Source organism: Myodes glareolus, chromosome 4 (assembly GCF_982192425.1).
Source record: "Myodes glareolus chromosome 4, mMyoGla1.1, whole genome shotgun sequence".
Taxonomy (NCBI): Eukaryota; Metazoa; Chordata; class Mammalia; order Rodentia; family Cricetidae; genus Myodes; species Myodes glareolus.
In genome coordinates, this window is record NC_142029.1 from 69,147,171 (window position 1) to 69,161,044 (window position 13,874).

At 43.2% G+C, this 13,874-nt stretch overlaps 1 long non-coding RNA gene across 2 annotated transcripts in view; it reads left to right on the top strand.

Annotated features, from left to right (window-relative positions):
- LOC125388803 (uncharacterized) overlaps positions 1 to 8,658 on the top strand; it is a 35,004-nt gene extending 26,346 nt beyond the window's left edge. The window contains exons 4-5 of one of the 2 annotated variants that reach the window (XR_015737712.1): positions 1,519 to 1,697; positions 6,945 to 8,658. This is a non-coding gene — a long non-coding RNA (uncharacterized LOC125388803). The remainder of the gene's footprint in view (positions 1 to 1,518; positions 1,698 to 6,944) is intronic. The other variant, XR_007228321.3, reaches the window with a different exon arrangement.
- Positions 8,659 to 13,874: the final 5,216 nt, after the last annotated feature.

Consider the following 13,874-nt stretch of genomic DNA (forward strand, 5'->3'; position numbering starts at 1 on the left):
GAAGTACCTCTGTAGTGCATATGTCAGCACACACTCAAAAATGTGCAAGAAGAATGTGAATCATTTCAACACTAAAAGCTTCCCTTAACTGAGCAGCTACTAAAGACGGGCACTGTTCTAAGTGGCTGGTGTTCACTGTCCATCTATGTCTGCATCTATCTACAGTCTTTTAAAAATGCTTTGTTTAGTTTAGTTTGGCGAGCGTATGTGTGCGTGGAATGTGTGTGTGTGCACTTGCACACCTGTGTGTGTGGTATATATGTCTGATATATGCATGTAGATGTGTGGGTGCACAGGTTCCTGAGTTTATAAGTAGAGCCTGGGGAGGGTGTCAGGTGGCGTCCTCTATGGCTCTCTGCCTTATTCCCTCAAGACAGTGTCTCCCACGGGACCACGAGCGTGTTGTTTCGACTAGGCTGGCTGGCCAGCAAGCTGCCAAGGTCTGCTTGCTTCTGCCTACGAACTCTGAGGTTTGAGGCACATGCAGCCATGCCTAGCTTTTTATATGGGTTCAAGAGGTTCTAACAGAGGCCTTCAAGCTTGTCCAGCAAGTGCTGATCCTCGCTGAACCATCTGCCAGTTCCCTTTCTCTTTACCAGTACTTACAGAAAAAGGTATTCACACCCTCGCTATCAAAACTTTAAACACCAAACTTCAGAAAGCTTATGAACTGAGATGAAATCAATCCAAGGACCCAATTAGCAACTGTCCATCTCCCTGCGGCCATTTCAGTGTGAGGGAAGAGCAGACTGGTCACATACTCAAATGAACTCTATGGGACATGGTGGGAACTAGATATAGTGCTGTCTTATTGAGGTCATTTGATAGGATGTTAATCAATGCCCACTTAAGTAAGAAGTGGAGCCAAGAAAATTACTGTCTCAATTGTCTACCCCAAAGCCCCACCGACTAGACCCAGTCTTTCCACATACCACTCCCATTGGCCTATGAACAAGGAAACAGGGTATCTATCAAATAACCAAAAAGGTTGTTTTGTTTTGTGGAATTAGAGTTAACCTCAGGGTCTCACATACACTAGGAAAGCATCCTACTGGAGCTATACACCCAGAAGAAAAGTTAGTTTGTATACATAGAGAAATAAAAGCATAATTTTCTCCTATCTTCTGTCTAAGTGTGTGAAATCTGCACAGTGAGTTCATACCCCTACTTTCACCTAAAACATCCTTCTAGATGCCCCCTTATTGCCCTGTCATCCATCCCCAGGGAAGAATCCACCCTTGTGGCTCCAGGAAGGAGACTGCATCTCCCTGATTAATGGCCGTCCTCTTCATCCTGCGCCCTGGTCCTGTGGCCTCTTGGAGCCTCTGTAAGAACAGGGCTGGCAATAGGAGGTCAGAAGCCCAAAGGCAGCCACAGATAGCTTCAGCTCCTGGTGTGAAACACAGCCAGGCAGGCTATTTTCATTTCCTACAAGATTTGGAGAAAACCAAGTTAATAAGGGGGAAAAGCAAGAGGAATAGAAAAGAGAGAAAAACTAAGGCTTTGTTATTTCCCCAGGCGAGATATGACAAGGAACTTGTGCAATAAACAATGACAACTGAGTAGCTGAGATTGAAGATTGGACAAAACCACTCAAGTGTGTGCTGCCTGTCACTGGAGGAGGTTCCTGTGGCCTTTGCTCAGAAACCCCTGTGTACTGTGGATCCAGTTGCGATTTATGAGAAGCTAGAGTGGAGGTGAGTAAAATACCAACTTTTTGTTTTATTTTTATTACATTTACTTGGTAGGGGCTGGTTTACGTCTGTGTGTGTGGCACTCATGCACACCCATACACTCATGCACACACATGCGCACACAAGCGAGTGAGTATAAGTCCTCACGCGCACACATGGCATACAAGAGGAGGAAAGAGGACAACTTGATAAAGTTAGTTCTCTCTTTCTACCCTGTGGGTCCCAGGCATCCAACTCGGGGCAGCAAAGTTGGCAGCAAGCACCTTTACCTGCTGGGCCACTTGTACATCCTAACCTTAAAAATTATCATAATATAGAAGCTGTTCTATCAAGTGTTAACACGTGAGGCTTTCTGTAATCTTTACAATAATTCTTTAAGATTGGCTTGCTTATCCCTTATAATATAGAAGAGAATTTGGAGTCTTAACAAAGGTTAGATAGCCTGCCCAGGGCTATACACTAAGTATAAAATATGGGAACTCTACCTGTAATGTGTGACAATACTTCCAAAGGTCCTGCTGTTTTGCATGCAACATGTCAATCACAAGTTCACCAGCAGACAACCTTGGAAATCGAGCAATCACTTCTGACTTTTACCTGAGGAAACTGAGGCACAAACCAGCTTGGTATAATCTCATCAAGGTCAGCACAGATAACAGCAGTGTGTCTTGGATCCTGTGTTGATCACATGAGCCCGTCCGTAGCAAACAGGCATGTTTTAGATTGTGGGTGCGTGGTACTCTCAAAAATCAAATCAAAAGACACGTCACTCCTCAGGGGATGCCCCTGAAAACTTACCGTGCTAAGCCAATCACCTGAAAGGCCAAAGCCCCAAAAGGATCCCAGAAGCTCATGGGGTTTCCAGTCACCAGGCGGGATTTCCAAAAAGCTCAATTCCCTCTGCATGTCTCTCTCAAACCTTTGCTCAAGCGTTTGGTTTTCCCTGCACAGAAACACACAGTAAAGTTAAAATAATGGCAGTAACAACGGCACACACTTAATTCAACACTTCTGACCTCGGCACCGTTGGAAGTCTGTGTTTGATTTACTTTCTTAAGCATGAGTCACACTAGGGAAGTTACCACCTCCATTTTGTAAGTGGGGAAATGAGGCTCAGAGAGGTGAAGTCATTTGTCCAATGAAAAGGATAAGCTGGTGAGGACAGAGCCGGGATTTAGTCTGGTGCCAGAAGCATTACTCAAGGCTGCCCAGGATATTGGTAGCTCTAATAGGCAAGGTCCTTGGAGTACCTTCCAGAAAGGAGCAATGAAGGCTCTGGATCAGTACCTGTTTCTGGGGGAGTCATACTATAGGAGCATTCCCACTCCAAAACTGGACCTTGCAGGCATTTGGCTCTTTCCCTCTGCCCACCTACCTTGCTGCCAGCATCACCAGCTGCCCCTTGTCAGCCCAGCACAAAGGGAGGCCAGATTGGCTGGGGGAGGGGCAGTGGGGCTGCTTTGTCCCTCTTGCCAAGTAGGGAATTTCTGTTCCCTTCCCCCTCCTCCCGGGAGCTCCCATCTGGCCTGTATCACCAGTTTTTTTGTGCTTTCAAAGGCCTGCTTTCAAGTGAGGGGAAAGGGAGTCAGTCTCACGAACCAGGCCTGTTAATCCAACCCGCAGCAGCTTCCCTGATTTTGAGCAGCGGTTACTGTGTGCTTCCACAGAAATCCCTGCCAGAGGCCCAGCCAGAGAGGCACACAGGACCTCAGGGGTTGGCTATGGTTTCTTTCTTCCTCTTTCCCCACTGTGTGTCCACATCGAGGCCCACAGTTGACGAAATAGAGACAAAGTAGGTGATGGGAGAAGATGTGCCCGAGGCAGGGGATAAATATAGGCCTGGAGCTCGGCAGGCTCAAGGTACTGTCCAGAGGGGCTACTCACTCTGAGGCTACTTCCCCCCTTTAGACCCCTTGTTCTGACCTCGAACATGAGAGATTTGGATTGAATGGGCCGCGTGGGGTCCCTTCCATTTTGTTTAAGGCAGAAAGATTCCTCAGCTGGGCATTTCCAGAGCGAGGACTGAGAAAGAGCCTTAAGTGGCTACTCAACTCTTTGCTCCTCAGAACTCGCATTTCCAAAGCCTCTCTACCCACTGATGTGACATTGTGACCACAAAACTCCAGAGATTTCTGTGTCAAATTCTCTGGCCCTGGGAATCCCAAAACTCCTTTTTCACTCAACATGGTGAGTTTTTAGACTCGGGGTTCTAAGACTTAGCCCATCCTGGAGTTACAGTCAATCAGCAGAGCTGGTTTAGCTTCAAACCTTCGGGTTAGGCCTTTGTGGCCAGAGTTATACCTCTGAGCGCCACACACCTCCTCTATCTTGGCTTTAATCTTTTGAGCACTACAAAGGAAGAAACCCAAATCCATCAGAAAATAGTGAAATCTTACAGGGTGTCAAGCAATTTAGCCCATCTAAACGTGGTTACTAAACTCTGCCCCACCAAGTAAGTCCCAGAGCAAACGTATGAGACCCAGCCCGTGTCTAGTTCCAGCACTGCTAGGCTACTAGGCTGCTAGAACAGCTGGTCTGAAAACTGCTTCCCTGCAGCGGCTCTGTAAAAGCCTTCCCTGGCTCTAATTTCCTCTGGCCTAAGAGAAATCAAACAAGGCTTAGGAGACACAAGTTGGGGCTGGGAAGAGGGCTCAGTCACTGTGCTCGGTCCCCAGAAACCACATTTAAAAAAATCCACAAATGGTTATACCTGCTTGCAATCTCAGCTTTTGTGAGGTGAGGGCAGGGATTTCCCACTTAAATGTATTTAATGAACCAGAAGTTCTCTGGTGCTGATTTGCTGTGTTCTCAAGGCTGAGTGGTGGAGTTTTGTCTTTGGTCAGTTTCCTGTGTAATACCGAATCCCTCCCTCAGGACTCATGGCTGCCTTGGCTCATGCGCCATAAGAAAACTGGCAGCTTTGTGAATGACGGGGCTGTATTTTCATGGCTTTAATGGCTGGAAGGTCTAAGATGAAGCACCAGCAGGTTCAGTGTCTGGAGAAGGCCTACTTTCTGGGCCTTCACAGATGGAAGCTTCTAGATGTGGTTTCAGGGGCAAGGCATAGAGCACTAATCTTATTCATGAGGTCTCCACACCCATGGCCTAGTTGCTGCCTGACAACCGTACCTGGCCAGAGTAGTGGGGATCAGAGAACTATAACATCAGCCATCGTCTGGTATATAACAGAGGGACTGCAGTATGCAGAAAGGCCTACTGAGTCTCTGGCTACACTATCTATCATGTGTACAGTCTTACTAGGTTTCTTGATCATTCCCATAGCCTCTGAGGCACAGCTTTGTTTACCCTATTTCTTCTATTTGTGCACAGTATTTTTTTTATTACTACCCACAAAGACAGCAGAGACGTGTTGGGGTCTTTCATTAACTGAGCACAGAAAATGTGGTCACCATTACTCCCATTCAGGGTGGAGTCACTCACAGCAGTGAAGAAAAAAGGGATTTCTTAGAAGATTCTGGGGTGCACCTTCTCCTTTTACTAGACCTTTGAAAAAGAATTGTAACCTGGAAGAATTAAATTTTGAAATCTTAAGAGTATAGAGATGCCCAGGGTTACCCCGAGAGATTAACTTCTAGTTTCATCAAAGCTTTGGTGATTGGCTCTGCATTAAGGGCCATTTTTTATTGTTGAGGATCTGGCGTATTTTGTGGACCCCAAAGGATCTTTTTGCTCTGGAGACATAGAGTCATGGTCAATATATGAGAGATAATAATTCCAGCAGACAAATAGGAGTGAACGGCTATAATAAATATCCCTGCTAAAAGAGCCGAAAGGAAGTAAAAACTTGGGGCATCTCTAGAGCACCGGCTGCTTCATAATAGAGGCAGATAATGGAACTCCTTGGCCAGTCTGCAAGAGCATCTTTTAGTTACAGGTGTCAAAGGCGGAGTGTCTGGCCCTTCTCTCTGGCTCCCATTTGGTATGCTGCCCACGTCTGCTCTCAGTGCAGACACAATGGCTTCTCTCTTTGCATTCCCCAAGTCTCCCTGTCACAGAGCCTATTTCCTTCTCAGTTTTCTCTTAACCCAACACTGCCTGCTCCCTGTGCCTCAGAGGCAGAGCAGAGCTGCTTTCTAGGAAGGGCTAAAGAATTATACTTGTGCTCACTGAAGCATGTCCTGTCCTGCCCTGGATGAGGGACATAATTATAAAACAACGATAAAGAAAGGGAACTATTTTCTTTTGAATTCAGCTGTACTTGTTAAGAACATGCCTTGGGATTCTCGGGAAGAGTGAGGCTCCTGAAGGGATCTGTAGTCAGGTAATGCTGAGAGGGTACAGGGTTGTAGAAAGATGAAATACATTGAATAAAATTAAGGAAGGGTTTCAGACACCTGATTAAAGAGAAGAGAATAATCAGGGATATTTGCTGGGATTTCAGTGTGTTTCCCCACAAAGGTAACATGTTGGAAACTCAATGTCAAAACATGCTAATTGTATTTAATGTCAAAACACATGTTAATTGTATTTAGAGGTGGGCCGTTGGGAAATAACATGATTAGGCGAGGCCACAAGAGTTGTAAATCCATGAGGGCATTAGAAGCCTTATGAGAAGGGAATAGAGAATCCCAAGCTGGCCCTACTTGCTCTGTCACCGTGTGATGCCCTTCGCCCCTTCATATTAGCCTTGCAGCCTTCAGAGCCATGAACTAAGTAAACCTTTCTTCTTCATATAAATTACCCAGTCTGTTTGGAGCTCAGTTTTGGCAAATCAAAATAGCTTACAGCAGATGTCTCTGTGAGGAGGAAATCCCATATACTTTAATGAAAAGTGTGTGTGTGGTGGTGGGGGGGGGTGTTAACACAGGTTTTATGTAGGAACAGCATCTGAGTGAGAGGGAAGAAACCGGGGTGACACTGTGGCTTGACAGTGGTCCCCACCTTTCATGTGCTAGAATTGCAGTGCTAGGACATACACGCTGAGGTATTCAAGTGTGAGTCTTGAGAGTTGGGGCTGAGGCAGGGAGCAGTAACGGAAGCTTGGCTGAGATGGTTGAACCTACAGACACTTCACAATTAAGAACACCTGGGAGGTCTTCGGCCCATGGCATGAAGCATCTATGCATGACAGAGACAAAGGGAAGAAGGGAAGCAGGGAGGGAGGGGAAAAGGGAAAGAAAGATGTAACTCAGCCTGTTGAGCCAGCACATAAAAGGGAAATTTGGGAAAGTTGGGTAAGAACGTTGAGAAAGCAAAACAAGCCTTATTTTGTGATGTGTTCATTTCTAGGAATAATTAAGAGCAACAAGGATTTGAATTACATCTTCAATGGGAATGAGTTGGCAAGAGCCATGTATTATAAAAATCCTTCGCTAGAAGGTAGGTCTTGAGAACAGCGTACTAACTGAAAACTCTCCTGGGGCATTTTGCCAGGTCCCAGACAGAGTAGAATTATGGAACAGCACATGAAGGCTAAGGCCAGCACCTAAAGCAAGAACCCCGTTATGAGGCTGAAAGCAGAAGGAAGAGTCCAAAGGCTGAGGATCATCTGAGGTAACATGCTGTCTGAACTGGGCCAACCACCAGACACTGGCCTCTGTTGAGAAATACCTCTTAATCCAAGTCCTGCCACATGGGAAGACTGAGCTATTGGTATGTTTTCCCCTGATACAGGGGCCTGGCTTCCACACTGGAACCTGTATCCCTGTGGATGGCAGCCTGTATGTGTGCCTCTAGAGGCCACAAAAGTCAGTGAAGGGGAGCAAAGCAAACTTTGACAATGAGGAGTGTGTTCCCCAACGCATTCCTGCTAAGAACTGAAAGGCCTTGCGGGAAACATCATTTCAGAGATGAGCAGGCTCCCAAGGGAAGAGAGAAGAAAAAGCTGGATGTGAGGACACGCTCCTGGGAGGGAGAAGTTGGAAGAGGCAGGGCCTATGTCAAATGACTCATAGAGGATCCCCTGGCCCAGCACTTTGAGGTCCTAACTTCCCAGCTCTTTGGCTCATTTCCAAGCTCGGAAAAGCTCTCTTAGTAGCCTGTCTCTATTTCTACCATTATTCATGTGTTCCCGGTACAATTAATTATTTGTTCCTGAACGCAAGAACCTGGAAATCCTACTGGGGGCTTCCAGACCTTTCGATCTGTGCCTGTAAGAAGAGCTGCCATGTTGGCACCTTGGTCTCAGATGTCCAGCCTCCAGAACCAGAAGAAAGATATTTCTGTTATTTAAGCTATTAAATATCTCATACTTTGTTACAATAGCCTGAAAAGACTTAGGATGATGGATAGATGATAGATAGGTAGATAGATGATAGACAGACAGATAGATAGGTAGATAGATAGACAGATAGATGCATACATACATACATACATGCATACATACATACACACATGCATACATACATAGTAGATAGATACATAGATAGATGTGTGCGTGGGTAGGTAGATAGAGAGAGAGATGGATCTTTATTAGGTACAAGTCCTTTACAAAATTTATTCTTTGCAAATATCTTCTCCAAGTGTAAGAATTAGCATTTCATTTTCTTTTTTTGTTTGTTTGTTTATTTCCTTGTTTGGGGTATTTTGAGACAGGGTCTTTCTACATAGCCATAACTATTCTATAACTCATTATATAGACCAGGCTGGCCTGAAACTCACAGAGATCTGTTTCCCTATGCCTCCTGAGTACTGGGATTAAAGACATGTGCCACCACTTCCCGGCTAAGACTGTCTATCACATTTTTTCTTAACACATTTTATTGTTTTATATTTTATGCTTAGGTCTATTTTTCACTGTGAGGCTTTTTAATGTGAATGTGAGATAAAGTATGGGTTGAAGTACTCTTTTGCATATGGGTATCTAATTGCTGTTTTAATTAGTGTAGCTGTGAACAAGCCTTGAAGTCATGGGATGTTAGTCTTCTGCATTTGTTCCTTTATCCCCCAAAGCTTTGTTCTGGTTCCGCAGTATTTCTAAATAAAATTTGGAATCCCCTTATGAGTTTCTGTAAGAAAATTCTGTTCTGGTTTTTATTGGGGTCACACTGATGTCTACATCAAAGGGGACACTTACTGTCTCAGCAATGCTCCATCCTCTGGTCCTTGAACAAAGCACATCTCTGTGTCAAGGTCCTCACTATAGGAAAGGTTTTATAGTTTTCAAAGAGCAGGACCTTACACATTTTGGGGTCTTGTTTACACTTGTTTTGTTCTAAAATGTGGTTATAAATGAAATATTTTATTATTTCAGTTTCCAAATGTGAACTATTAGTAAACACAAATCCAGCTGCTGGTTATACATTAGCATCCTGACAAACTTATTTCTTACCTTCCCAGTTCTAAACAATTGTGAATGATTGTTTTGTGCTTTGGGGTTTTAGTTTTTGTAAACTCCATCAAATTTTCTATAAAAGTCTCATTTCTTCCAAAACATTTTAGAAACTAGATGTGGGAACACAAGTCTATAATCCCAGCACTCATGGGGGCAGAATGACCACAAATCAGCTGGGCTACATAGTTCATCCTGTCTCAAAAACACAAACATTTTTTATCTAATTTAGCATAAATTATATTTTTTTTGCCTATTCCTTGGACATTCAGAGAGGTAATGTTACAAGTCTTGCCTGTTCAGCGTCTGAAAGACCAAAGCTGAGATCCTAGCAAAGCCAGCAGAATTTCATGAATTGAAGACATTTTATTTATATTTAACTTTTTGGCAAAACAGAAACTTTGGTCATAGTTCTATAAAAATGTTTAAAAAGATGTATTTCTGATTAAAGTACTATTTTAGCAAGTGACGCATAAGTGTCAGATATATCAGTTTTATGCTCCTGTGTCAGTCACATAGTGTTGTATAGTGTGTGGCAGCCCCAAACCTCAATAGCAAGCAGAATTAAATGTCTGTCTCTACAGATCCTGGGCCTGTAGGGTGGACCTCACCTCTCTGCAGTGAGCTGGTTGACAAAGACGTTCTTATCTGAGCTAGGCTGAACTCTTGCACGCCATCATCTGGGTGGTGGCTGATCTATGGTAGTTGAGACCAGTCCTACAACTCTGTTATAATGTCCGCTACCTTCTAGCCAGGTCAGCATCTTCTCAAGATTGTACCAGAAGACGAGAGCAGTTTTTCAAGACTTTGGAAGACATTTCCTAATATCCTCATTGATCAAAATTATGTCAAAAGCCAGAATCATAGGAGGAGAATGTTGGAGAGTTACATGACAAGGGGCATGGGTGCAGTAGCCATGATAATTAATGTGTCAATACAACCAATAGCAGTTAGAGCAAAGAACTAGTTAGTATGGACGACAACAAAGGAGAGCCATACATCCAGTATCTTCTCCCACAAGCAATCGCGCTTGCGTTTTACCTCTGGCAGTAAAATAGCGAAGCTTGCCAGTTGGTCTTTGCTTTGGAAAGGACTGAGGAGATTACAGGAGAAAGTAAAGAATGGGTACTGAATGGACAAATGCTTAATTTTTAGGAAATTCCTCAACTACAGAGAAGACCAGGAATCCACTGCACAAATGGATTCCAGTATATAGAATATTAGGTATTAATTGGAATGTTTTGGGTGAACATGATAGACATCCAAGCGACAACTGATATTGTTGTTCTACTTTCTCTTTGCACCTAACTTTGAATCTGTCCCTTAATCAATGGACTGGACAACACTAATTGGCCAGCCTGGTCTTGAATTCACCATGTAAGAACTCTGTGTACCACAAACACATAGCATCTGTTAATTTAAGAACACTTCTGTCACTTGGGAATCGGTGTTCCAAACTGCTCAGTATATATGTCCTGTACCTCAACATCCATGCCTATTAACAATGCCAACTTCGTCTTAACCCTATGTCTTGTGGGCACCCTATTCCTGATACTACAGCTAGATAACACTTTGGAGTAAGCAGATTTCAGGGGCAGAAACACCAAGGTAAGAGAAGTAATGCCTGGCTAATTATACATATCTTTAAACTTCTATTACTGTGTGATATCCTTACTCAGGTGGAAAGATGCTGCAGTTTGGTTCTTAAAAGTCCCCTCCTTCAAAAACCCCATGTTATAGGAACAGAGTCAATTGCCTCACGCATCCCTCTTCCTCAGTCTTTTATCCAAGCTACCGTGAAGTGATCAGCTTGTTCTGCCACACAACACCGTGTTAGACTGCCTCACTAGAAGTTCAAAGCAGTAGGACCAACCAATCATACAAAGGTATGACACAGAATAAGCCTTCCCTCTCTTTCAGTTGGTTATTTAAGATATTTTGTTATGCTAATAGAAAGCCAACAAATGCTGTAGATTTTAGCCTAGTGAAATATTTTCCAGTAGTGTTAATTGTTCATTTTTTCTTATGTATGTGTGGTGCATGTACTTGTTCTTGAGTGTGCATATAGGCATGTAGGTGCACATGCATGTGTGTAGAGGACAGAGGTCAGCACCAAGTATCTTCCTCCGTCATACTCCACGTTGTGAGACAGGGTCTCTCACTGAACCTGGAGTTCAACAATTAGGCTAGAGTGGCGGGCCAGCAAGCCATATGATCCTTTGTGCCTCTGCCTCTCTAGCATTAGAGCCACAGGGGAAGACCATCTGGCATTTATGAGGATGCTGCTGTCTGAACTTGGGTACTCATCTATTCACGCTTGTGCAGTGGGCCCTTTACATCTGAGGTGTCTCTCCAGCCCTAATTACCCATTTGATTTCTCTAGACATTTCACTTTATGATTCCATGGCTACTCATAAGTTAGCTCTATAATTACAAATTCGAGACTAGAGCAAGGGAATATTTTATGACATTAAATAATTTATACCACTCTCACATATTTATATCTATACTTAAGTGAGTATAGATTAAGTATAGATATAAACATAAATGAACCATGCTTACAATGCAATATTGATTCTCTCTCTCTCTCCTTATCTCCCCCTGCCCTTTTTCTTTAGTTTTTGAGATTCAGCCTTGCTGTTAAACCTTGCTGTTTAACTAGTAGATTTGATGTCCCAGTTTGCTTTCTTTTGTTGATATAAAACAAAAGCAACTTGGTTACAAAAGCAACTTGGAGAGGAAGGATTTACTTCATCTTAAACTTGACAGTCCATCATAAAGGATGCAGAGACCACGGGAAATGGCTGCTTTCTCTGTATATGTATGTCTTTCTTCCTCCTCTCTCCCTCCCTCTTTTTCTCCCCTCGTTCCCCTTTCTTTGAGAGGGTCTCATGTATCCTGAGCTAGCCTCATATGTAGCTGAGGATGACTTGGAACTCATGTCTTCCTCCCTTCACTTCCCAAATACTGGGATTACAGGCACATACCACTACTCCCAGGCTATGCAATGAGGATCAAAATCAGGGTGTTGCCAGGAATACACTCTGCCAACCAAGTTCATATTAACTGCATCCCCAACCCTGTCCTGATTCATCACCTATGCAACCAGACGATCTCTGAACACTTGAGCTGTAAATATTTCTATTTTTTATTTAAGAATGCTGATAAACTTTTTGTATATTTCCCAACATGCTGAAATAGCTTCAGTTCAAAATTGGAACTTATGTTTGGTATGTGGATTCTCACAGCATGATGAGCATTTTAGAGGGGAAATCAACATCTTTGAAAAGTTGCATAAAAGAATCTCTCATTTTACATATACTATTTACATTTTATGAATATACATTCAAACTTTATATCTTTTATTACAATCACATTTTATTCTATTCATTTAGATGAGAATTAGCAAGCTATGCAAACTGCAGCCTACAGCTGACTGCTTGTTTACATAATGAAGCTGCTAGCACACAGCCTCATTCATGTATTTATATACTCTATGTAGCTGTTTGCTTAGAGCAACAGCAGAATGCAGCAGTTGTGACACAGACCACATGAGAAGAGAGCATACTTCTATCTTGCCCTTTAAGAATAAAATTTGCAGATTCCTGCTTTAGATAATTACCAATAGAAGATAAATTGTGCTGTGGGACAATGGCTTTACCCTGTAAAGACTTGTTTCTTGTACTTGTTTAATAAAATGTTGATTAGCCAGTAGCCAGGCAGCAAGTATGGACGGGGTGACCAGACAGGAAGTAGAGGCAGGGCATTGAGAACAGAATTCTGGGAAGAGGAAAGTGAGTCTGCAGCCCTCATCCAGACACAGAGGAAGCAAGATGTGACTGCCTCACCGAGAAAGGTACCAAGCCACATGACTAACACAGACAAGAATTATGGGCTAATATAAGTTATAAGAGTTGATAAGAAGCCTGAGCTAATAGGCCAATCAGTTAATAATTAATGTAGGCTTCTGTGTGTTTATTTGGAACTAAACGGATGTGAGACTTGGTGGGACAGGAACCTCTGTCAACAAAATTATATGAAAACATATTCATTATAACATAATTCTGATTCTGCTAGAATGAAAAGCAAATATATTTCAGTGTAATAAACAGTGATGTGATTTATAAGATACACATTTTACTGGATATTGTTGGTTCTTCAACATAGGCATGCAAATTTGATTATATTAGATATTTGGCCAACTTTGGATGCTACAAGACCATGGTTTTGCATATCATGTTCATTTATGACATTCAGAAAGTAGTGCTATGTTTTGTGTTATGGTTTTACCTAGTTGTTTGTTTGCTCAATCTATCATTTTTAAATAGTGAGGTATTCCATTTTAACTCTCACGTGGGTCTCGCAAATGATAAGGATAAGACCAGGGTCGAACAACCAGGTCTGCAGCACACTCCGACCCATGGTTGTAGACAGAAGGAAAAGGGAATCCACACGAGCTATAAACAGCAGGTGTCAGTTAGAGCCATTGGTTTGCTAACAGGAACTCTTTTAGCTGCTTCTGATCCCAAACGTGAAGGCAATGGGAACAGGGAGGTCACGTATGGGCCTGTGGAAGAAAAGGCAGGTAAGAGTCTCATAGTGTCCACTGTCAGTATTTGATCAGAAGCTCAATGGTCATTCAAGGGCCCGTGGCTGGGAAGTTTGCAACAGGAAGGAGGCTAGACTAGGGCAGCTGGGTCAGTAAACTGTTATTGGGACTGCTTATGGGCCAAGCTCTGCATGAACTCCCATGATTTGGGCTTTTTTTTTTTTTTGAATGGCCAATTGAAAACACTGGAGTGTCCGAGTGGTCCCCACTGTCCAAATGTACACCGTTCAGAAACAGTGGCAGGCAGACGAGAAGGCCTGCTATTAAGAAAGCCCTTGGT